Source organism: Triticum aestivum, chromosome 2A (genome assembly GCF_018294505.1).
Source record: "Triticum aestivum cultivar Chinese Spring chromosome 2A, IWGSC CS RefSeq v2.1, whole genome shotgun sequence".
In the NCBI taxonomy this organism is placed as follows: Eukaryota; Viridiplantae; Streptophyta; class Magnoliopsida; order Poales; family Poaceae; genus Triticum; species Triticum aestivum.
In genome coordinates, this window is record NC_057797.1 from 306,729,053 (window position 1) to 306,755,151 (window position 26,099).

Below are 26,099 nucleotides of genomic sequence, written 5' to 3' on the forward strand. Positions count from 1 at the left end.
CCGGGCTGACATGACTAGTCGTAAACCCAAAGTGGCACAGACTTACAGGGACAGGCATCCATGACCCAGCTTCGAACGTGTCGGTCATCAGCAAGTGGGTCCGGGCTGTAGCACTGGGCTAGCAGGACTCCGGTAAACCGGGCTGTAGCGGGCTAACAGGACTCCGGTACTCAAAGTGTGACATTTCCCCGAAGGGACAGACACAGGAATGAAGAAGGACACATGCCGGCCAGCCTAAGTGTTCCAGAGCAGTAGCAAGCTACCATGGCTCAGCGGTAACACTAGGAGACATTTCCCGGTAAGAGAGGCTACTAAAGATAAACAACTAGATAGTCAGATCCCACACATACCAAGCATTTCAATCATACACACAATATGCTCGATATGTGCAAATACAACGAAGCATCACAACATGACTCTACGACACAAGTACTTTATTTAAGGCTCAGGGAGCCATACATAACATACACAAAGGTACGGGTCTCACGACCCAACATACAAGTCATACAGTCATACAAACCAGCAGCGGAAGTACATTGTCTGAGTACAGACAACTAGTAAAATAAAAGAGGCTTGGAAAGCCTAACTATACTACGTGGTCCATCACAAGCTCAGGGTCACCACCTGGGTCTTTAGCCTACTCGTTGATGTCAACGTCTACATAGAACCCATCAGAAGGGGTTGCAGCGTCTTCTGTAAAAATGTAGATTATAGCAACATGAGTACAAAGGTACTCAGCAAGACTTACATCAGATCCTACATACATGCATAGTATCAAGAAGGGTTGGTGGAGTTATTGCAGCAAGCCAGCTTTGACTCTTGGCTAGGCTATCCTACGATACTTCAATTTGAAATGGTTTTGCGCACACGAGTCCACTACTCACCACTTCAATACACTACCGAGGATCCACCTTCGTCTTCCTACGGAAGAGCCATCCTCGGCACTCACACTTATCTTGAGGCTTTTAGTAGTTTCCATTTACTTGTCTATGAACTGTATAGGCAACCAAGTAGTCCTTTACCGCGGACGCGGCTATTCGAATAGATTATGATAACCCTGCAGGGGTGTACTTCTTCACACATGTTTCCACCACTTAGCGTCTGCACACGACATGTGCTCGGCAGACTTCAAGCGAAAGCCGACGTGGGTGTAGACCACGACCTACCTAAACACTTAAGCCTCTAGTCCAGGTTTATCGCCTATTCAGGTTCCATCCGCAGGGAGTCCGGCCGAGGTTTCCCATACGGCCCCGAACGATGTGAACAGGGTTCCCGAGATACCTAACGGGTATTCGGTACACCCGGCCACGTACCTACCGCATCACAGCCCACCCCTACGGTCAGCGCTGTCCACGGCCTCCAGTAGACTACAAACACCAGAAACTACTTGCAACTCCTGGACAGAGTGCTAGGGTGAATAAGAAGTCGAGCGGGGTCATATTTCAGGGCCCAATGTATGGTAGTAGCTAATTCTTAAATCACACATACAGATCTCGGTGCTTAAGGTCGGCTTCAATGAAACAACCCACCATGTACTCCTACATGGCCTCTCATCGATACCTTTACCAAATCGTGTTCACCACACCACTCTCATTACCGACATAATCATTTCACTCTAGCCCATCACCCAGATGAACCAGACCTGACACGACTCTAAGCATAGCAGGCATAGCAAGGTAGGAACAACACATACATATGGCTCAATCAACTCCTACACATGCTAGAGGGTTTCATCTAGTTACTGTGGCAATGACAGGTCATGCAGAGGAAATGGGTTCAACTACCGTAGCACACAGCAGTTTGAAACGCGTTGTCTTAATGCAGTAAAAGAGAGCAGGAGCGAGAACATGGGATTGTATCGATATGATCAAATGGTTGGTTGCTTGCCTGATGGTTCGATGCACTGATACGGTTCTTCGTTAGGGTAATCACGGTACTCCTCGGAGGCAGAACCTGTCGCAAAGGACACCGATACACAACCATCACCAAACAATGTGCAACAATATGATGCATGCATGAAACATGGCAATATGAGTGTGTTGGGCTAATGCAACTAAGACCACAAGTGTTTGAACAAATTTGAATCAAAGACTCAAATTTCAAACTCATGCATGGCCTTTTAAAGTGCTTTTCGTTGTTCTGCTTAAAACATCAATTTAGCTTGTTTGATCATGCATGAAAATAGTACAGATGGATAGATTGGATTTTTCTGATCATTTTTCGTATATAATTTGTCCAATTTGGAGTTACAGAATAAAAGTTATGAATTTTTGAAGTTTAAATAATATTCTGGAATTTCCTGATTTAAATTAAATCCAGAAATATAAATATTGCGCCAGCATGACGTCAGCATGACGTCAGTGGTCAACTGCGGCTGGCTGGGGTCAAACCTGACGTGTGGGGGCCACACGTCAGTGACAGGGGGGTTTAACAGGGTTAAATTAATCCTAATTAGGGATTAGAGGCGCTGGGGCCCACTGGTCAGTGTCAGGGGGTTAACTAACAGTGGTTAGCGCTAATCCTAATTAGCTACAGGGCTGGGCCCACCTGTCAGGGACTCAGGGGGGTCCTGCCGTGGTCAAGGTGGGTCAAACCCACCGGCGACATGACGCCGGCGAGGCCCGAGACGGCGGCGCGATACGGGATCGCGCTACAGGGCACGGGCGAGGCCGTGCTTGGGCTCGTTGGAGAGCTCTTGCTCCCGCGCGTCGAACGGTGGTGGTGGCCGAGCCTGGGGTGGCCGGTACCGACGACGGCGACGACCGTGGCGGCTGCCGGAGCTCGGTTGAGCTCGGGGTCGAGGCTACAACGGCTGCGGGGATGCGGGGTTGGCACCTACGGCTTCTATGCGGTGCGGTGAAGACGTGGGTGTGCTCGGTTGGGCGCTACGGTGACTGTGGCCACGACGGCGACATCGCCGGCGGCGTGGAGCTCTCGGCCAAGATGGGGCTAAGGCCTAGAGATCGAACGAGACCAGGGGAGAAGGGGAAAACGACCCGGGGGCTCACCGCGGAGCTGCAGGGATGGTTAGCGGGCTCGGGGACGCGCTGGAGACGGCGAATTCGACGGCGATGATGGTCGGAGCCTGAGGAGGGGAACGGCGACGTGGCAGCGATGCAGGGCTTCCGGAGGCCCGTGGAGCGGTGGGGAGGAAGAGGGGGTCGAGGCGGAGCCTTTGGGCTAGTCGGGGGAGCGAGGGGTGGCCGGTGTCGGCTGCTATGGTGAACGGCGGCGACGGTGGTGTTCGGCCGTGTGAGAGAGAGAGCGAGGGAGAGGAGGGAAGAACCGCGGGAGAGTGAGAGAGAGCAGGGGGGGTCGGGACGGCCTGCGGGAGTCGTCCACGCGGCCAGGAGCTCGTCGGCAAGCAGGAGGTGGCCGCGCGGCCGTGCGCGTGCGAGCACGCAGCAGCTTCGGGGCGAGGGGAGGAAGACGACGGAGGGCTGCAGTGGTGGGCTAGGCCGCCTGCTGGCTGGGCCGGCCAGCTGGCTGGGCTGCACAGGGAGGAGCCCAGGTAAGCTTCTCCCTTTTATTTATTTTTCTTTTTCTAATTTCTGACATTTGTTTTGATTTAAATAATATATTAAATCATTTATTTAACTTATGCCAATTTTTGCAGGAGCTAGATATATTATTCCAGAGCTCCTTTATAAATGGCATAATATTTGGACATATATTAATATATATAAATAATATATTTCCAATGCAAATAATTATGCATTAATTCCAAATGCCCAAAATAAATACCTATGAGCTCTTAAAAATATTGGTTTGATTTTTATCTCTGTCCAATATTTTCAGAGAGTAACATGAGCATTTTCTTGGACCTTTTTGGAGAAATTTTTATTTGGATCATTTTCAAAAATGATTCTGAGGGTTTCACAAATCCCCATTTCAAGTTTCTGATGAAAGAGTAGACATGATGCAACACTCTAATGCATGACTAGCTAGGGTGTGACAACCGTCCGCACTTGTGGGGGGGAACTCTTATGTCCTCCGGTGTTCGACTGCCAGGGCTCCACCTCGTCATCGCTATGTGACCCCTTATCTTTGTTTTCGGCATTTAACTTGCCGGTCTGCTTGAACACCCAACAATCCCTGTTGGTGTGGTTGGCTGGCTTGTCGGGGTTGCCGTGTATTTGACACGAGCAGTCGAGTATACGGTCCAAACTAGACGGGCCCGGAGTGCTTCTTTTGAATGGCTTTTTCCGCTGACCGGGTTTAGAGCCTTTGAATCCGGCATTGACTGCCGTATCCTCGGTATTGTCGCTGTTAATGCGGCGCTTGTGTTTGTTGCGACTTGACCTGCCATTGCCATCCTTGGTATCCAAAGTACCATGGTTCTTTGATATGTTATTGCTGCGAGCCATCCAGCTGTCTTCTCCCGCGCAAAAGCAGGTCATGAGTGTCGTGAGGGCTGCCATGGATTTTGGATTTTCTTGGCCAAGGTGTCAGGCGAGCCACTCGTCACGGATGTTGTGCTTAAAAGCTGCTAGGGCCTCTGCATCCGGACAGTCGACGATTTGATTTTTCTTTGTTAGGATCCGTGTCTAGAATTGCTTGGTCGATTCCTCTGGCTGCTGAATTATGTGGCTCAAGTCATCTGCATCTGGCGGTCGCACATAAGTGCCCTGGAAGTTGTCGAGGAATGCGGCTTCCAGATCTTCCCAACAGCCAATGGACTCTGCTGGCAAGCTATTGAGCCAATGCCGAGCTGGTCCTTTGAGCTTGAGTGGGAGGTATTTGATGGCGTGTAGATCATCACCGCGGGACATGTGGATGTGCACGAGGAAATCCTCGATCCATACCACAGGATCTGTTGTGCTGTCGTATGATTTGATATTTACGGGTTTGAAACCCTCTGGGATTTGGTGATCCATTACTTCGTCTGTGAAGCATAGGGGGTGTGTGGCGCCTCTGTATTGGGCTATATCGCGACGCAGCTCAAATGAGTCTTGCCCGCTACGTTCGTCCCGACCGGATTTACTTTTACTGTATCCGGCGTGATGGTTATCGTCTCACATAGTGGTGCGTCCTTGTGATCCGTAGATTGATCTTTCGTGTTTTGCTTTGTCCTCCAATATGTCTCGCAGGTCTAGAATGTTTCCCCATGCCTTGTCATTTTTATTTGAGTGGCGTCGGGGTACGGGCTGAGTTTTTGGCTGAAATGCCTCTCTGTCGCGGCCACGAGGTGGCCGGTCAACCGCATCATATGCTGGAGATGTAGGTTTGAGTGCTTCCTCCTCCAGTCGGGGTAGCAACCTACGCTTTGGGTAACTCTTGGAGGGGCATTCGAGTTTATATTCCTCGGCCGCAAGGACTTCAGTCCATCTGTCAGCTAGCAAATCTTGATCAGCTTGAAGCTGCTGTTGCTTTTTCTTAAGGCTATTTGTCGTGGCTATAAGCCGGCGCTTGAAGCGCTCTTGTTCGACGGGATCCTCAGGCACGACGAATTCGTCATCATCGAGGCTTGCCTCGTCTTCGAAGGCAGGCATGTAATTATCATCCTCCGCCTCTCCATCTGCCGCTCTCTCTGGAGGGCTGGCTTCTCCATCTTCCTGCCCTAAATCTTGCTGGAGGGGATTGCTGTCGTCTTCGATACTGTCTGGAGTGCTATTGTCTCATGTGCGGGGTCACCGCTTTTGCTTTGGCGAGACTTAGAGCGGCGCCGCTGACGCCGGCGCTGGGGTTGATTCTTGGAGGGGTCATCCTCCGCTGTCTCCTCGCCATTGCCTTCTTTGGGTGTGTCCACCATGTATATAAATCATATGATGAGGTGGCTGTCCAGTGCCTTGTGGGCAGTGGTTCCTCTTCGCCTCCCGCATCGTTGTCCATACCGTCGATGTCTTTGGAGTCAAAGTCGAGCATGTCAGTTAAGTCATCGACAGTGGCTACTAAGTGGGTGGTGGGTGGGCGGAGAATTTCTTCATCATCCACATCCCAATCCTGCTGAACATAGTTCGGCCAGGACTCTCCTGACAAGGAGAGAGACCTTAATGAGTTCAGTATGTCGCCGAAGGGAGAGTGCTGAAAGATATCCGCGGAGGTAAAGTCCATGATCGGCGCCCAATCGGATTCGATAGGCACGGGCGCAGGCGGTTGGGAGTCCGTGGTCGGGGAGGAATCCGGTAGTTCAGCGTCACGGCTCCCGTGAAGGGTAAGGTCGATTCTCGGCATGATCACCGATGAGAGTGTGGCCTCCGTGGCGGGGTCTATCCACCCGTCCATGGATGGCGCAATTGGCTCAGAATTGAGGGTCGGAGCGGTTGCCGGTGCGATCTCCTGGACACTGTCCAATGGCAGAGTTAAATCATGCTCATCATGGCCATGTGGCGCACTAAGCAGGGGCTCGAATCCGTCGAAGATCAAGTCTCCGCGGATATCGGCCGTGTAGTTTAAGCTTCCAAACCTGACCTGGTGGCCAGGGGCGTAACTCTCGATCTGCTCCAGATGGCCAAGCGAGTTGGCCCGCAGTGCGAAGCCGCCGAACACAAAGATCTGTCTGGGGAGAAAAGTCTCACCATGGACTGCATCGTTATCGATGATCGAAGGAGCCATCAAGCCTAATGGCGATGACACAGGGGAACTCTCAATGAAAGCACCAATGTCGGTGTCAAAACCGACGGATCTCGGGTAGGGGGTCCCGAACTGTGCGTCTAAGGCGGATGGTAACAGGAGGCAGGGGACACGATGTTTTACCCAGGTTCGGGCCCTCTTGATGGAGGTAAAACCCTACGTCCTGCTTGATTATTCTTGATAATATGAGTAGTACAAGAGTTGATCTACCATGAGATTGGAGAGGCTAAACCCTAGAAGCTAGCCTATGGTATGATTGTATGTTGTCCTACGGACTAAAACCCTCCGGTTTATATAGACACTGGAGGGGGCTAGGGTTATACAAGGTCGGTTACAAAGGAGGAGATATACATATCCGTATTGCCTAGCTTGCCTTCCACGCCAAGTAGAGCCCCATCCGGACACGGGACGAAGTCTTCAATCTTATGTCTTCATAGTCCAACAGTCCGGCCAAAGGATATAGTCCGGCTGTCTAGAGACCCCCTAATCCAGGACTCCCTCAGTAGCCCCTGAACCAGGCTTCAATGACGATGAGTCCGGCGCGCAGTGTTGTCTTATGCATTGCTGCAAGATGCTTGAAGATGCTAGTCTTCGATAGGCTAGGCTTTCTCCTTCTTTCTGGCATTCTGCAGTTTACTCCACGGATACATCCCATTTTCCTTTGATACAGATGCATACTTAGTTTAGACCTGATGTAAGTCTTGCGAGTACTTTGGATGAGTACTCACGGTTGCTTTGCTACCTCTTTTTCTCCCATACCCGATTGTTGCGACCAGATGACGGATCCCAAGAGCCAGACGACGCCACTGATGACTACTACTACCCCGAGGGTGCCTACTACTACGTGAAGACCGCCGACGACCAGGAGTAGTTAGGTGGGTCCCAGGTAGGAGGCTTTGCCTTTTTGATCGATGTTGCTTTTGTGCTAGCCTTCTTAAGGCAAACTTGTTTAACTCATGTCTGTACTCAAGTATTGTTGCTTCCGCTGACTCTTGTGTATTCAAGCTTATGTATTCGAGCCCTCGAGGCCCCTTGCTTGTAATATAAAGCTTGTATTATTTTAATTTGTGTCTAGAGTTGTGTTGTGATATCTTCCCATGAGTCCTTGGTCTTGATCGTAGACATTTGCATGTATGATTAGTGTACGATTGAATCGAGGGCGTCACACCCTCCTGGTGCAAACCATCTCCCATTGCTCATCTCGGCATCCACATATCTGGTAGATGGTGTCCTTAAGATCCTTGTGGTATACCTCGCCGATGCGTCCCATGGCGATATGGGCTGCCATGCTCTTTCCTAGTCTCCAGGTTGGTGCATCAAAGGATAACTCTAAGGGATCAGTAACTGGTGCGTATGTCCTTTCTGGAACATGTACTCGAATTGTCCGGTGCTCTTCTTCAGGTAGAGTGGCGGTGTAGGTCCCCGTGAAGCTTGGTATTCCGATGCTCAGGTACTTAGTGGCCTCCTCCAAGTGTTGTCCAAACGGGGTGTCATCATCCGGTTGAGTAAACTTGTTCCTTGGGTCTGCCATCTATAGAGTAGAAAAGGGAGAAGAGTCAGAAATGAGTAGAGAAGATTGTGCTATGGCTCATCCTAGTGGTCGCGTCCACCAGTTACGTGTGCTCTGATACCATCTTGTAGCGATCCGATCTCAAACGGTCAAATCTCTGTGCATAAGTGTCATCCCTGGATCGGTAATGCTGACACACAATACTCGAGGATTTATAATAGAGTGCAATCACACACTTATTACAATGAATATCTCAAAAGAGAACTTACTGCAATAATATGGCTGAAGGCCATCTAAATAAGATAACGGCGGAAGCTTCGAGGTAAATGAGTCCATCAACTCCAACGGCATAGCTGAGTGCACGATAATGACCTAGCGCACCTTACTCTTCGTCTGAAAACTCTGCAACATAATACATTGCAGCCTGTGTAGGTCAGCACATGGAATATGCTCGCAAGATAACACTATATAGCAATGAACAAGTAACAGTTTTAACTATATGCATATATGGCTGGTGGAGGCTCTATGGTTATCATTTGCAGAAAGCTAGCTTTTCCCTACAACAAAGGAATATACTTTTATTTAACTACCAAGTTTTTTGAAAACATTGAGAATGGTAACCCCATCTCAATCCCAAATTAATACTCAATAACCCAACAAATTAATTAAGTAGAGTGATGAGATCAACAAAATAATTCAAGCACCAGATACTCAAGATGTCCATAACTGGGGACACGGGTAATCATGATTAGTTTGTACACTATGCAGAGGTGTGCGCACTTTTCCCCAAAAGACTCGATCTCCTCCATTGGATTTCTCGCACTACATGATGTTTGAGAAACGGATGACCGAGACACAGTCTTTCAGAAGCGTTAGCTCGTTATGACGGGTAGACAGTACCACCAACATCCCCTACATCTACTAGTCTACCACTGTAAGAGATCACACAATATACTCAACTATGCCAGAGCACATAATGTCTTGTGGCTGCACACGAAAGTTTCCAGCATGAATAACATAATGATCCATTTGAGCCTGTGTAGCAAACCATTGGAAAAATCACATGGATACCCTGGGATTCTGCTTGGACAACACTGGATTCCCAAGGTGCCCACAAACCAATCCACCTAGATGTGTATTAAAATAGCCACCTTAAGTTAACACTTAGTTAACAATAATCTCTTACACCTGTCATGAATTCTCTGAAAACTAAACCACGTCTACGAGCATAGCATAGTAGTATAAGCATAACGTAGCAAATCCCAGGGTTTGAACAAAGGACAATAGGTTCTACCTCATCAACCACTTCCTAATACCCACATGTAATCAAGCCCTAACCATGCAGTGATTGAGGATTGAAACTACTGCATAAAAACTGGGTAATAAAGGCGTATGATCAAAGTGTTACTTGCCTTGCTGACGATCTAAAAACTCTAGTGACTCGTAGTAGGAAGCCTCGCACTCCGGAAACTCTATCGTAAACAAACAATAGCATACATAAGCACTCAAGCATAAGATGCAAGGGTAAAACTCAGGAGCAAAAATCTAAACTGAAATTTCAACTGAAGAGCTTCGATTTGACAAAAGAATCAATCGAATCTCGGGCAAGTAACGTACTAATGACAAGTAACGTACTAAAGAGACTTGCCGGTAACGAGATTGAACTAGGTATGAAGATACCGACGATCGAATCTCGGGCAAGTAACGTACTGATGACAAAGGGAGTAACATACGTTGTCATTACGGTACGACCAATAAAGATCTTCGAAGAATATGTGGGAACCAATATGAGCATCTAGGTTCCACTGTTGGTTATTGACCGGAGAAGTGTCTCAGTCATGCCTACATAGTTCTTGAACCCGTAGGGTCCACACGCTTAATGTTCGATGATGATTTTGTATTATATGAGTTATGTGATTTGGTGACCGAATGTTGTTCGGAGTCCCGAATGAGATCACGGAGTCTCAAAATGGTCTAGAGGTAAAGATTCATATATAGGACGATGATATTTAGACATCGGAAGTGTTCTGGGGGTACCGGGTACATACCGGGTCACCGGAAGGGGTTCCGGGCATCCCCCCGGCAACTACATGGGCCTAATGGTCCAAGAAGGGGACAGACCAGCCCATAGGAGGCTGATGCGCCCCATGTAAGCCAAATAAGGGGGGAGGAAAGAGGGTAAGAGAGAAAGGAAGGGGAGCAATTCGGCCTCCCCCTTCCTTCTCTCCTCCCTCCTCCTTCCTTTCCCCCTCCGGATGGATATGGAAGGGGGGAGGCCTAATAGGGAAGCACCCAAGTAGGTTTCCACCTACTTGGGGCGCCCCCTTGGCTTCCTCTCCTCCCCTCCACACACACACACACACACACACACACACACATATTATTCTGTTACCCTTCTTAAACTGACGAATTCAAGGGGTTGAACTGATGCTCTCATTTTTGTCGAACTGATGCTCTCGGTTTGGACCTATGTTACCGGACTCATGGCATTTTCATCCCTACAGCACAGTCGCCACAGTTGCCGCTGCCGTCGAGGAGCTCTAGCTGCTCGCCCTGAGGGCCTTCGCGGGCGCCGACTCCATGTTCGGCACGGCGGCCTCGTGGGCGGTGGAGCACGTGCCGCCATGGTGCGAGCAGGTGACGGTCCGCGGGATGGTGGTGGACTAGACCGACCTCTCCTCTCCCTTTCCTTGGTTCCCACCGCCACGCCGGTGCTCAACAAGGACGACTACCTCGCCATCTGCCTCACCGCGCTCGCCGCCACCAGCAAGGAGCAGCAGGCGGGCGCGTGGAACCCGTCCCTTACCCGGGCTTAGGAGCTGTGGTTCAGCTGCGCGGTCTGCGGGAAGGCGTATGCGTCATACTAGGCGATCGGCGGGCACAAGTCCAGCCACCGCAAGCCGCCGCCCACCAGAGAGCGCTACATTGCCGCACAGGCGTCCACGGGCGGTGGGTCGGAGGCGAGCGCGGCGGCGTCCTCGGGCGAGAGTAGCGGCGGCCCGCATCAGTGCACCGTCTGTGACCGGGGCTTCACGACCGGGCATGCGCTCGGAGGGCACAAGCACTGCCACTACTGGGACGGCACCTCCGTTTCCATGTCCATGTCCGTCTCCGTGTTGGCGTCCTCTGCCGTCTGAGGAACTTCGACCTGAACCTGCTGTCGATGCCGGAGAACGCAGGGGTGATGAGGTGGGACGAGGAGGAGGTGCAGAGCCCTCTACCCACCAAGAAGCTGAGGCTTTTGCTGTAAAAGAAGGAGAGATGGCCAATGGTCAACCGCCCCTTGATTGATTTGTTCATTTGTTGAATTCGATTAGGTATCACCATGATTTGTTGATTTGTTGTATTTATAAGGACATAAAGAAATTAAAACTATGGGCTTAATTCCATTTCCATGCTCCAGCGCCCTTCTCTGATCTCTCTGTGTCCATGGTGAGCCGCGCTTCCAGATTTTCCTAGGTCGCTGCTGTACTATCAGAATAACTAAAACTTTGGCATTGCTCGCAAGACCGTAGCACCAGGGTTGCGGTTACTGACTGAACCTAGCTAGTCTGCATTTTTTTGTTCTTGATGAGAAAGATATTTACAATTGATTCCGTAGTCGCAATCGATCTTCAATTTAATTGACGATTTGGTGGTGAAACTAAACACTTTCAGGTACTGATGATCAACTACAATCTAATCTATCCAAGTGGGACTGCCACTGCCATCCTCATAAACGGGTTCCACACACCTCAAGGAGATAAGAATGCAAGGTCCGACCCTTTTTATTTTTCCTTTCCTTTGCGTGAAAAGGACATCTTCTTATTCCCAGCTACGATGAATCAAATCGTGTTTTAACTGTGTAAAAATGCTTTAGAAACCGATGGCCCGGACAGATTCAGAATTTCTTTCAACCTTTACCGCAACAGGCAGCAAGTCCGTGGGATTCCTCAAGTACTTTGGGATCAACTTCTTCTGGAGCTCCTTCCGGTAGTTCTACACCGACGGCGGCGTCTGCGGCTTCCTCCAGTTTCCCACCTTCGGGCTAAAAGCCTGGAAGTAAACATAACGCCTATATGACTTCTTGTTTTTTTCTCTCGCTAAACAATTTTTAAGTTTCGATGGTTGAAAAATGAAAATGCATGAGAGAGTTCACTGTTTTAAATCCTCAATGATTCCGTGGCCAGATTTTTCTTCGACTTCAGCCTGACGTATGTTGGCGCCGGGATGATCTGCTCGCACCTCGTCAACCTCTCCCTCCTCTTCGGCGTCGTCCTCTCCTGGGGTGTAATGTGGCCGCTCATGAGCAAGTAGGAGGGGAAGTGGTACTCAGCCAAGGCGTTTGCCAGTAGCATGTCAGGCCTTTCAACGGTTTACGATATCATCGTCCCTAAACTTGCATCGTTTGTATCGTTGAACTGATGACATTTTTTATAAAATAAAAATGTTTTGTTTCTTTTTTAACTCACATTTCTTGGAATGATGTTCTGGACTTCTTTTGTTTTGCGACTTGAACTTTTACCAACTTGAATTACCGTGTATGGATGAGCACTTGAACTTATAGAAGTGAAAGTTTTTGGTTTTAAATTCATATTTGTTTCCTTGTCCGAACTTATGGTATCATCATTATCGAACCTGCATGGTTTGTGTAGCTGAACTAAAATAATTTTTTACCCAAATAAATGTGTTGTGTTTTTTGTTTGAGCATAATTTCCTCGGTTCCATTGACGGACTTCCTCAAATTTCACAGACAAACTGACTGCGTTTTAATTTTTGAACTTACATGCTAGTAATAATTAAACATTCCCATACAATTTTTTCACTATTCATGGCATCAACCAAAATAGGCAGGAGAGAGCACTATCGAACTGATCATTGTTTTTTATTCATACTGATCAATGTTTTTAATTCAAACAAATTTTCCTTTCTTGCAGAAACATTTAACTGTTATGTACACTTTCTTTAAGAAGTAGCAATCAAATCATCAGACAAAAAATTTGAATTTGCAATTGGTGCTATGTGTACGGATTCCATGTTTCAATCATCCTCATTGTCTACGTCATGTACTTCATTCTCAACCTGTTGCTGTCCTTCGTGCTAGTGATCGGCGGCGTCACAGTGTGCTAGTGATCAGCGTCCGTCCAAACCTCTCTCGTGATGCAGTACAGAGAGAAAGAAAATAGTGAGAGAAAAGAGCAGTAGATTGAAACAAATTAGAGGTGAGCTACAAAAACATTAAATTATTCTAATAAATTCCAATGGTCAGTAATATCCATAGTGAAGCTTGGTTCTCTATAATACTGATCAGTACTAGTATTTGTGTAAGTCGTAATGATGAGTACTGCTACTTTTGTTTTACTAATGAGCACTCGTACTGATCTAGCTAACACAGCGAATTTTTCATCTAGTGGACTTTTTAACATTATATTAGAAAACGTGAGCTACAAAATAAACAACTAGATTAGAATAGAAGCATTGGCTTATATTAGAAACGATGAGCTAGAAAATAAACAACCAGATGCGAATTTGCTTCAAGTCAGGTTTACTGTTTGTGAATTTGATGCATGTTGCACTATAGGACTGCTACGGATTTGCAAGTTGGACTTGAGTACTTTTAAATTGTTTGCATAGTTTAGTGCCGAAATCCTCACCACAAAAGAACACATCTGCATTACGCATATAGCAAAACTGAACTTTCTACGTCTACTGTTGTTTTTACAGAGTGGACTTATGTTTTGTTATGTACTTGAACTATTAAAGTTTTTGAAAATTGCCACTATCACACTTGTTATACTTGAAAACTCTAGCCAGACTAGGCAGCCCCCGAATCCCACACAACAAGGCATGTTATATGTATTTTTTCACGAGCTGATGATTGTTCACGTACTGAACTGAGAGCACCTAGTTTGTGTTTCAGGAATTAAAATAGACGTCCCGAGCACCCCGTTTCAGCAAATGTTTGTGCTATAATTCAACAATAGAGAATACATATAAGCAAACACCTATTTTTATGGAGAATATACCATTTTGGCGACCTTCATGTGACCAGTGGTGCTGGAGGTGATCTCGTGTCTCCTGCTGCTGCAGGTCGATGAGGAACAGGCGTGACAATGAAAACAAAACCAGTGAACATAGTGGGAGTAAGCGGTGGTCGAGCGGCAGATGGAGCCCCACAACTCATGCACCCGCGTCCACCGCCGACCGCTGCCAGCCCAGCCAAACTCCATGAGGTCCACCTGCTCCACATTGCCATCATCGTACTCCATCAGGATCTCCATGTACATTGCGTTCCACACCTCAGCATGGAAGCCCACCTTCAGCCAGGAACTCGCTTGGGAACCAATTGCTTGACCGTAGACCACACTCGTCCTTGTCGGACTGCCACAAGCGTCGAGGTCGAACTGTTGCACAAAATAAATAAATCAGGAACTCATGGGATGCAGGGTCGAAATGTTGCACAAAAATATATGGTTTCTCTTTTTGCTCAGACATTCCCACAAATGTACCAAGTGCACAGGTTGAACTGATCTCGTGCACGGTACGAACTTGCTCGATGGTAGGCTGGGAGCTACGAGTGGAGGAGCACATGGAGGTGAACTTCGACTCGGAGGCTACATAAAAAGAGGAAGGGGAAAGGCCAGACCTCACCATTGCGTCATTGAACGGCCCCTGTGTCACCAGTGAACGGACTGTGGTGCCAGCGGTGAACGGACTGTGGTGCCGGAGGTGAACTGCCTGTGGCACAAGGGTGGTTCTTTTTCAAACTGGTCGTGGTTTGTTTTTCGAACTTATCTAGATTTAAGATATGAACTTCCTGGCACAATTCTTTTTCATCCATACAAGTTTACTAACCAAAATGACTGCAATATAGGGAGGAACGAAATTGTATACCAGGAGAAGTACACACTCACGGATCTCCTTCAAATCGGTGGCACAGACAGGGTGTTAGATGATGGTCGTGAGCCTGCAAATCCAGTGAGGGAACTGAAACCAGCAGCAGAGTACTTTGTCAAACCAGGATTGCGTATACAAGTTTGTTGAAATGGGGCAGTGAAGCCTCACTAGCAGTACTTCTCATGTAGTAATACATGGACTTGCTATTAAATACACATGGACCTGTTGTCTTTGCCAATTCTCTTGCGCTTCCTAACTGTCTTTCGCTTCGCCTCCATCGGCCATCAGACCCTGAAGGGAACATGTGATCATGCTTGTCAGATATATGTGCTTCAGGTGTAGAGCCATCCATGCCTCAATACAACTGATGTCTGGAGCTACAAAAAATCAGAATGCGCAATGGACTTCACTTCCCTATCTAAGATTTTTGTTGCATTATCTCTTCTCCATCTTACTATCAGTTCTACACCTAAAGATAAGTTAGGCAACTCCAAGCTTGCTTTCGCAACATTGGATTAGACACGTATGTTTTAGTGCTGATTAATTACCTGATGATTGAGCAGCTGATGGTTGGGGCTGTGCTTTCTTTTTCTTGCACGATAGTGGGTTTGGGCCTTGCAGAAGGACTACCAAAATGTTAATGCTTCCCACTAGATCATAACATGCAAATATAGTCGTGCTCGTGCATATGAATATCTGAAAAAATAGTAGATGAAGATACAACCTTTCCTCTCTTCGTCAAGCAATTTCAGCTAGTGGTCCGCAAGCAATTTTAGAACACCATGCATTTCCAGCTAGTGAAACATGTGACGAAGAACTGAACTCAAAAAACAAGATTTCTGGATATGGAAGAAGGCGTCGAATGTCGGGTGAAACCTGCTACCCCTACTCCTGCAAACTGACGGCTCTGGTGAAGTGGAGCTGATGGAGGCGGGGTTCACGAGCAGCGGCTGGTCGCACCGGGATTTGGCCGCTATAGGGGATCCGCTACCCCTATTCCTGTGGACTAACGACTCTGGTGAAGTGGAGCTGATGGAGGCGGAGTTCACGAGCAGCGGCTAGGCGCATCGGGATTTGGCTCTGTAAAGATGAAGTGCAATGTATATATTTTTTAGTTGAAGAACTAGTAGTCTTGCAGCACAAGAGGCACGACATGGTGCTATTAACTACTCCCTCTGTCCCATAATGTAAGACATTTTTTGACTCTAGTGTAGTGTCAAAAAACGTCTTACATTATGGGATAGAGGGAGTAACTTACAGAGATCCTTTCTGCTTTGTAGTAGTAATCACTAGAGGCGCTGCCACACGATTCGGACTTGTCCCAGCTTCATCTTGCCTAACTTCACAACAGATCGCTTGTAGGCATGAACATAAACACCTATAAGACTGCACAAACCACACAAAAATAAGTTAGTTGTTAACTCGTGAGGTAGCCAGAATCAGCTTGGATGCAATATTTCAAGAAGCCTGGCTCCCACAATTTTTCTCCTCTACTTGCTCTCTCTTCACCCGTCCCTTTTATTCTATATCTTGTTTCTCAAATCCAGACGCATTAGCAACAATAGCTTGGCTCCAAGAAGAGAAATGCAGAGCATGGGGGCAGCAGCGTGCAACTGGGGGTATGCTCACCATTTTTTAGGGATGCATGTACATGCTGCAGCCGAAGAAATACCATGGAGCTTTTCTGAAAACAAACTATGAACTTTTGTGGAGCTTTTTGTTGGACTGAAGCATTTAAGAAAACACCTGATGGCATCAAGAAAATAAGTGACTACAACATCTAGCAATAAAAGCAATGGTATAGAAAAAACTAATGTTTTCTGTCATTCCAACAAACCTCCAGCATATATATTTTTGAACTGATTTTTATTCTATCATTGTACTGTCGTCGTGTACGAGGGAATTAGAAAAAGGCTCTATCAATGATGTTTGTGTGTGTGTGCGCATGTGATTTAATTAATCAATGATGATGGACAACATCCCTATGTACTGTGCCTCCCATTTTGAACATACACATTTTTTCCAGAAGCACATGCCCCTTCACTCATTTTCCTGCTAGATTGCCGTGGAAAATTCATACACCAACAAAATTAATCTTGCATTTGAGCAATGACACTAAATTTACATGTGCTTCAGACAAACAACAAACACATAGATGAACTGGCCCTCGTATGCACACAACAAGCATCAGATTCCATATACCTGAACTTCTAATTATTAATATACTTGAACTTATTCATTGTCTAAACTTACCTAGGAGTAATACATGAGCTCCAGCCCCCAATACATGTATCATGATGGCAATCTGTACCAATGACCGGCACATGATGAGTAGGCGGCCAAGGTGGAGGATGAGTAGGCGGCCAAGGCGACTCGGGTGCTTACCATGAACTGATAAGAATACACAACACTATTTCACTATTCATAGAGCAAATGCCAAATCATGGCATCAGTCGACTTTTAAGCCGCTGGCCCAAGTGCCCAAATCAAACTGATGTGGAGACGATCGCCGGCAGGATGCGGGGCTAGAAGGTGGCGGGTTGCATGGGCAAGCGTGGCGTGCAGCTCGTGCTCGACGCCACTGTACGTCGCAGGTGGACACGCCCAGGCAGTACTACCCGCTCTACTACATGGGCGTCGTTCGGCCCCTTGGCAGCAACAAGCCCCTGCGCTTCAGCACCGCCTGCCTCTGCTCGCCGGACAGCTACAACACCATGTCCTTGGGCTGCGTAGTCCAGTAAAATTTAAAGGGTTAGAATCAAACATATGAATCAATTGGTACGAATTATACAAGACACCATCGGTCTGGCAGTTGATGTTCCTGCTTCAAATGAAACATAACTTGCCACAAACTTCTGCAGGTTTTCTTTAACTTCTCTAGAACAAAAACCCAAGGAGTGTGGACTGAAGAATTAAACCAACGAGCAAAACCACAAGTGTAAAATTATTTGGAGGTTTTTGCTGAACGGACGAGATGAGATGGTGCCCGAGCAAAACCTGACTCTGCCTGACTTAACAAAAAACAAAGGAGCATGAACTTTGAACTTTCTCTGCAACCAAAACCGAAGGAGTCAAAACTGAACAAATACACCAAAGGAGACAAACCTAAAGTGTGAACTAATCTTTACTTTGAACTTCTCTGGATAAATGAAGCTTTTGTGGCGAAGATAATTAAAATGTTATGTAATAGAGTGTGAGACACACGTACTGGTTTTCTCTCTCTTTCTCTCTCTCTCTCTCTTGTGGCATAAACATAAATGTTTTGAGAGCATATAATGACTTAAAAAAGAAACACAAAAAGGTATTTAATTTCTTTGTACACTAATCATCGAACAGTTTTGAGAGGGCTGAGATAGCAAGCAACAATAGTTCAGATATAGAGATATTGAAGGGCAACAACAACCGGCTCCCATGCGATGGAAAGAGCAGCAATGACCATCACCATGGCTAGTGGTGAATAATGACCGAGATTCCTAAGACCGACAAATGTTGCTCCACCCAAAATTCCTTGGATTAATTGTTCAATGGAAGCTGCAAGAAGATAATGATTGCTGATGTGTAGGGTGGTACTGACACACTCGGCATTAGGGAATTTCCTGCTTGCGCAAGATCAAACTGCACCAGTTCGTGATGCAAAGGACGTCTGCCTGACTTGTCGGCATGGTACTGACCCACACTCCCCTGTAGAACTGATGCATGTTGTTGTGCAGGGCCACTTGCCGGCTGGAACTGACAGAAAAAATTCAGTACTAATATTCCTAGAGGCTTTGTAAAGAAGCAAAACAAGGTTAGCGGCAGTACAGACACCACACACAAGTTCTGAAATGACCCTCTTTTTCTTCTTCAAACTTCTGAACTAAACCCTTTTTGAAGTTGAGAGAAGCAAAGTCAGCCAGAGGGTTGACGCACAGGATTTGTCGAGGCAGCGTTGAACTGGCAGTGGTGGTGGCATTGAACGGCGCGCGTCACTGGAAGAAGGCAGGAGCACTAGGATCGTCGCCAGCAGGAGGCGCAGGGCGGCGACCGCATCCATGGGAGGAGGAGAGTCGCTCGTGGCGGCAGTGAAGGTGACTGGGTGGCCCTCGAAGGTGGCTGATGGCGGGTGGAAGCGGGGGCCGACGGCGGCGAGTCTTGCGGGAGGACGGCGGTGGTGCTTGTGACGGGAGGCCAGCGGCAGCGCGTGTGACTGTCAAGGCCACTGGCAGGAGGGCTCCAGCAACTGACAGCCTCCCGGACCCGTATGCGCCACGGCCCAACCAAAGGTGCATGGGCCAGAGTGGGTGTGATCTGCCAACCGCTCCCTATACCTACACGCTGGCGCAGAAGGGAAGACTCATCCAGTGGATCACGGCAACGGCGGCGGCGGCACCTGTTCCTCTCTATCCCTCGACCCCCTTCTTCTAGTTTTTGTACCAGCTACTGTAATCGCTACTTGAGACTCGAATTCGTGAGCCAGTGTAATAGATCGAGAGATATACTACTGGGTTCCTAACATCTGGTATTCAGAGCCTCTGATCCGCGTCCTGGCGCACTTGATCGAGACCAGGCTACAGAAATCGATCAAGGACCGGATCTCTGCCATGGAGCCGTCTTTCAAGGACTACTTCGACAAGCTCACGGGTTCCCTCGACGCGATCCATGCCGACATCCGCGGCCACATCGCCAAGCTTGACGATCTGGCCCAGTGGCGGCCTCATCTGGAGAAGCGCGTGGACCAGCTCGCGGTCGCGGTCGCCGAACTTCAACAGGCGCGACCAGCTCCGACTGCAGAAGGGCAGTTCGCGATGGCACGCGCGCCGCCACTACCTACTCCACCGGCGCCTCTGCGTGACCACGTCGGCACCAGCAAGAGCGCGGAGGGCGACGCCCTCGGGTCAATCGACCACGGCATCGACGTCATACCTTGGGGCCTGGCACCAGCGTTCGCGTCGGTGGCCACCCCGGCCAACGGTCAGTTTCCGTTGATCTCACCTTCCATCACGTCTCCTTACGCGCACGCCAGTCAGTTGCTTGCGGGGATCGGGCAGGCCCATCCTTCGATCGGGTTTCCCCAGTTCACCGAAGAGAACCCCCGATTGTGGAAGACACTGTGCGAACAATACTTCCACATGTTTGGAATTCAGGAGAGGTACTGGGTTCCTATGGCATCTCTGAACTTCACGGGAGCTGCGTCCGTGTGGTTGCAATCAGTTCAGAAAAAACTTTCTGAATTCGATTGGGAGTCGTTTTCGTCGCTGTTGTGTACGCGTTTTGGACGTGATCGACACCAGTTACTGATTCGTCAGTTTTATTCCCTGACGCAGAAAACTACCGTAGCTGAGTATATTGAGCAGTTTGAGTTGATTATCAGCCATTTATCTGCTTATTCCGAATCAATTCACCCTTACTATTATCTCACTCGTTTTGTGGAGGGACTTCGCGCCGACATCCGTGCAGTGGTGCTGGTTCAGCGACCACCGGACCTCGACACGGCCTGCGCTCTGGCGCTACTTCAGGAGGAGGTGGCGGACGGAGTGGCTCGGGAGCGTGTGCGCACTCCACCAGCGAGGCAGAACACCACTGACTGGGCGGGGCGGGGCAACGCAAGCACGCCCATGGTATTGCCCCCGCCTCCACCTCAAGGGCGCCCGCCTACTCCAACGACAGCCACCGACCGACGGGCAGTCGACGCCAGCCGCGCCGAGGGAACCAAGCTCAAGGCCCTGCGTGAGTATCGGCGCGCTCGCGGTCTATGCTTCAAGTGCGGCGAGCGCTGGGGGCAAGAGCACACCTGTCCTACCAGCGTTCAACTTCACGTGGTGGAGGAGCTCCTGGAACTCTTCAGCATTGACAGCCCGGACGGTCCACCCACTCCAAGACGCGAAGAACAACATACAGAGACAGCAATGGCAATTTCCCGTCACGCTCTCACTGGCAGTTCAGCCCCAAAGGCAATTCGCCTACACGCGTGGCTGCAAGGGCGCGAGGTCCTCATTCTGGTGGACTCGGGGAGTTCAACTTCCTTCCTCGATGCGGGCCTCGCTTCCTCACTGTCAGGCGTGGTACACTTGCGTCGGCCCTGCCGTGTCAAGGTAGCCGACGGAGGCGAACTCTGCTGTGTATCTCACATTCCCAAGTGCTGTTGGACAACACATGGCCAAGAATTTATAACCGATATGAAGATATTACCGCTTGGAGCTTATGATGCCATTGTGGGCATGGACTGGCTAGAAGAACACAGCCCCATGAACGTGGACTGGCGTGGCAAGCATATGTTGATTACCACACCGCAAGGGCCAGCTCATTTGCAAGGTCACTCAGATGGCGTTGCTCCATGTTCAGAAATCAACGGCCTGCAACTGTACTCTCTTCAGCGACAGGGTGCTTTGTCCCAGGTCATTCAGCTCTGCCAAATCACAGAGGGGGATGAAATTTATGCACCAACTCCTGACAACATCCAGGCCGTCGTCGACCAGTTTTCAGATGTCTTTGGTGAGCCTACGGAGCTGCCCCCGCGCCGTGCGTGCGATCATCGGATACCTCTCATGCCCGGCGCGCAACCAGTGAACTTGCGGCCATATCGGCACAAGCCAGAGCACAAGGATGAGATAGAAAAACAAGTGCGAGAGATGCTGAAGGCTGGAATTATACAACGCAGTCATAGCCCTTTCTCTTCGCCGGTGATCCTAGTCAAGAAAAAAGATGGAACGTGGCGATTGTGCATCGACTACAGACACCTTAACGCAATGACAGTAGTGGGCAAGTACCCGGTGCCAGTGATTGAGGAGCTACTGGATGAACTACACGGCGCCAAGTAGTTTTCCAAACTAGACTTGCGCGCCGGGTACCACCAGATAAGATTGGCAGAGGGGGAGGAATTCAAAACAGCTTTCCAAACGCACTCGGGGCACTTTGAGTTCAAGGTGCTGTCGTTCGGGCTAGCAGGAGGGCCAGCCACTTTCATCGAAGCCGTGACTGATACTCTACAGCCACTACTGCGTGAGTGTGTGTTGTCATTCTTCGACGACATATTAGTGTTCAGCAAAACATTGGAGGCACATGCAGAACACCTCCGACAGGTCTTCACCCTCTTGCGCCGTGATCAATGGAAGGTGAAGCTGAGCAAGTGCGCTTTTGGGCAGCAGCGGATCTCTTATCTGGGGCATGTTATCAGCGCGGAAGGCGTTGCCACGGATCCAAGCAAAATCAAAGATGTGGCAGCTTGGCCGACGCCGACCAATGTCAAAGAAGTGAGGCAGTTCTTGGGTCTAGCTGGGTACTATCGCCGCTTTGTCAGGCAATTCGGTATTTTGGCACGTCCCCTTTTCAATCTCCTCAAAAAAGGGACACCATTTATGTGGACGGATAACACTGAGCAGAGCTTTCAACTCCTCAAGACGAGCCTGACATCCGCCCCAGTCCTTGCCTTACCCAATTTCCAGAAACAGTTTACAGTGGAGACGGATGCGTGCGATACAGGAATCGGCGCGGTATTGCAGCAAGAGGGGCACCCTATCGCGTTCATGAGCAAAGCACTCTGCCCAAAATACCGAGGCTTATCTACCTATGAGAAAGAATATTTGGCTATTATCGCTGCAATTGATCAATGGAGACCGTACCTACAGTCTGCAGAGTTTGTGATCAAGACGGATCAGCGCAGCTTGGTGTATCTGCAAGAACAGCGACTCAGCACACCGTGGCAACAGCGTGCATTTACAAAACTATTGGGGCTCCAATACAAGATCAGCTACAAGAAGGGAAGCGAGAACAGCGCGGCAGACGCCCTTTCTCGCCTTCAGCAAACAGAACAAGTCTTGGGCATCTCAAGTTGTCAGCCATCCTGGCTTGACGACATTGTGGCCAGTTACAATGCCAATCCACAAGCACAACGCCTACTCGAACAACTAGCTGTTAAGCCAGACCCCAAGGGGCGTTTCGCTCTGTCCCAGGGAGTGCTACGATTTCGCGACCGCATCTGGCTTGGCGGGAGCACCTCTCTACAACAACGAATCATCTCTGCTTTTCATGACAGTCCCGTTGGCGGGCACTCGGGTTTCCCTGTCACCTACAAACGCATCCGGCGGCTCTTTGCTTCGCCCAAGATGAAGCATCACATACTCCAGTACGTCCAGTGTTGCACAATCTGCCAACAAGCGAAATCTGAACGGGTTGCTTCCCCGGGGCAGCTACAACCTCTCCCAGTTCCTTCTGCACCATGGGATATGATAACAATGGATTTCATTGACGGACTTCCCCAATCAGGTCAGGCAAACTGCATTTGGGTTTTGATCGACAAAATGACCAAATTTGCTCATTTCCTTCCACTCACCCACCCATATACTGCTTCTCGAGTGTCTCTTCTCTACATGCAACGCATCTATCCCATCTATGGGTTCCCTCAGTCCATTGTTTCCGATCGTGATCCGGTCTTCACAAGCCATTTTTGGCAAGAACTTTTCCGCCATGCTGGTACTGAGCTTCGAATGAGCACTGCCAACCACCCACAGACCGACGGGCAATCCGAGCGCGTCAATCAATGTCTTGAAACTTTCCTCCGGTGCTTCACTCACTCATGTCCAAAAAGATGGAGCCACTGGCTTCCTTTGGCGCAATTTTGGTATAATGCTGCTCCACACTCAGCCATCCAAATGACCCCATTCAAAGCCATGTTCGGCCATGAACCACGCCATTGGGGGATTACTGCTACCAATGCTTGCTCCGTCCCAGCACTACAGACTTGGCTGGACGAGCGCACCCTTATTCAAGAATTGCTCCAGCAACATCTTCAACGAGCGTGCTTGCGCATGAAACAGCAAGCAGACAAGAGGAGGTCTGAACGAACCTTTGAGGTCGGCGACAAGGTTTTTCTGAAACTCCAACCATACGTTCAGACTTCAGTGGCCAAACAAGCAAACCACAAGCTCTCGTTTCGCTACTATGGACCGTATGAGATTGTCGCCAAGATCAATGAGGTGGCATATAAGCTTGCGCTGCCAGCGCACGCCTCCGTACACCCGGTCTTCCACGTATCCATGCTTCGGCGAGCTGTTCTACCAGGTACGCAAGTTCAACAAACACTGCCAACACCTTCTGATGTACCTGCAGTTCCAGCTGCTGTCCTAGATACACGTTGGCGCCGCAAGAGAGGAGCAATGGTGGAACAGGTACTGGTTAGGTGGTCGGACCCTGCTGCGATCACCGACACTTGGGAAGACAAGCAAGAACTTCAAGCCCGCTTTCCATAAGCTGAGGCTTGGGGGCAAGCCTCATCACAAGAAGGAGGGTGTGTCAAGGCCACTGGCAGGAGGGCTCCAGCAACTGACAGCCTCCCGGACCCGTATGCGCCACGGCCCAACCGCCAGCGACGGCCCAACCCAAAGGTGCATGGGCCAGAGTGGGTGTGATCTGCCAACCGCTCCCTATACCTACACGCTGGCGCAGAAGGGAAGACTCATCCAGTGGATCACGGCAACGGCGGCGGCGGCACCTGTTCCTCTCTATCCCTCGATCCCCTTCTCCCAGTTTTTGTACCAGCTACTGTAATCGCTACTTGAGACTCGAATTCATGAGCCAGTGTAATAGATCGAGAGAGATATACTACTGGGTTCCTAACAGTGACGGTAGGATGGCGGCGGCGCGTGTGGCAGGAGGCCGGTGGCGGCGCGCTGAAAGCAGGGGCGGAGGCCATTCGTTGGTGGGAGCTGGCGGTGGGTGGGATTTTACCCAGCTCGTATCGGCTCGGGTCGGTGTGCGTAGCTGGTCGGCGGAGGAGCGGACGGCCGGCCGGCGTCAGCGCGTGGGTCGGAAGAGCGACCCGTCACGGTGCCGCGGGCTCCCTCACTCCGGCTGCCGCCGTCGCTCGCTCGCCCGCGACGGTTGCCTCCGGCGGTAGGAGGCGGGTTAGATTGATGACGGGTCGGGGAGTTTCTACTGTGGTCTGCGAGTCACGCCCTATAGAAATCGATGGTAACATAATAATATTCTGTTACTAGTAATAGAATAGTCCAGCTATATATATATATATATATATATATATATAGATATAGATATATATATATATGAGGGGGGCATTGCTAGAACACACATCAACAGTTGTTAGCCATGAGCAGCGCCCCCTTCCACAATTTACGCCTCCAGTCATATTCATGTAGTGCTTAGGCAAAGCCCTGAGCAGATCACTTCACAATCACCGTCACCACGCCATCGGCTGGCGGAACTCTCCCTCGACACTTTGCTGGATCAAGAGTTTGAGGGACGTCATCGAGCTGAAAATGTGCAGAAGTCGGAGATACCGTACGTTTAGTGCTTGATCTGTCGGAACGAGAAGAAGTTCGACTACATCAACTACATTGTCAAACTCTTCCGCTTTCGGTCTACGAGGGTACATGGACACACTCTCCCCCTCTTGTTTCTATGCATCTCGTAGATAGATCTTGCGTGAGCATAGGAATATTTTTAAAATTGCATGCTACATTACCCAACATTTAGGAAGAGAGGGTGTATAATAGTTGTACAGTATGTTCTTTGTAGTGAAGAGGAGTAGGGACATTTGCAGTGTACAGGTCTATTCGGTCACTTATCACGGACGCTTACAACTCTTCGTGTTGGTCTTCATGTCGATTGTCATGGATGCTCGCAACTCTTCATATTCAATCGTGTGTGTCGCCTCTGAGAGTTAGACTGATAGTAACAGTACTGCGGCTTCAGTTGTAGAGAGCTGGTATGCAAAGCCTTTCTAGCCATACCGGAAATACTAGCACATATATTCCAACAACTTTCACTTTCCTGATTTTACTCCTGATGCTTAGGTTTTTCCCATTATATCTACACTATGATCTACGTAGGTGCTTTGTGTCCTACTAGCAGCTGTCCACCCTTTAAAGCTAAATAACACACCAATCATACGTCCTAAGGTTCTTCAAATACGAATGTGATTTGATACTGACATTAGCTAACAGACACACATTTAATTGGTTAGCTAATGCTCCCACTTGAGTTTCCAAATGCATGTTGCCACATATAGAGAGACATCATAGAATTGCATTTCTTTAGGCGCTCTGATTCATCATGGGTGGGCAACCAACATTGTATAGAAAGAAGGGGAATCTCAATAATATGCTTCCCCTTCTATTCTTTAATATATTCCTCTTATGTTCTTCTT

At 49.0% G+C, this 26,099-nt stretch overlaps 1 pseudogene; it reads left to right on the forward strand.

The window, feature by feature from the left end:
• The first annotated feature begins 10,707 nt into the window (after nt 1-10,707).
• Nucleotides 10,708-11,333, forward strand: LOC123191660 (zinc finger protein 36-like; annotated as a pseudogene).
• The last annotated feature ends 14,766 nt before the right edge of the window (nt 11,334-26,099 follow it).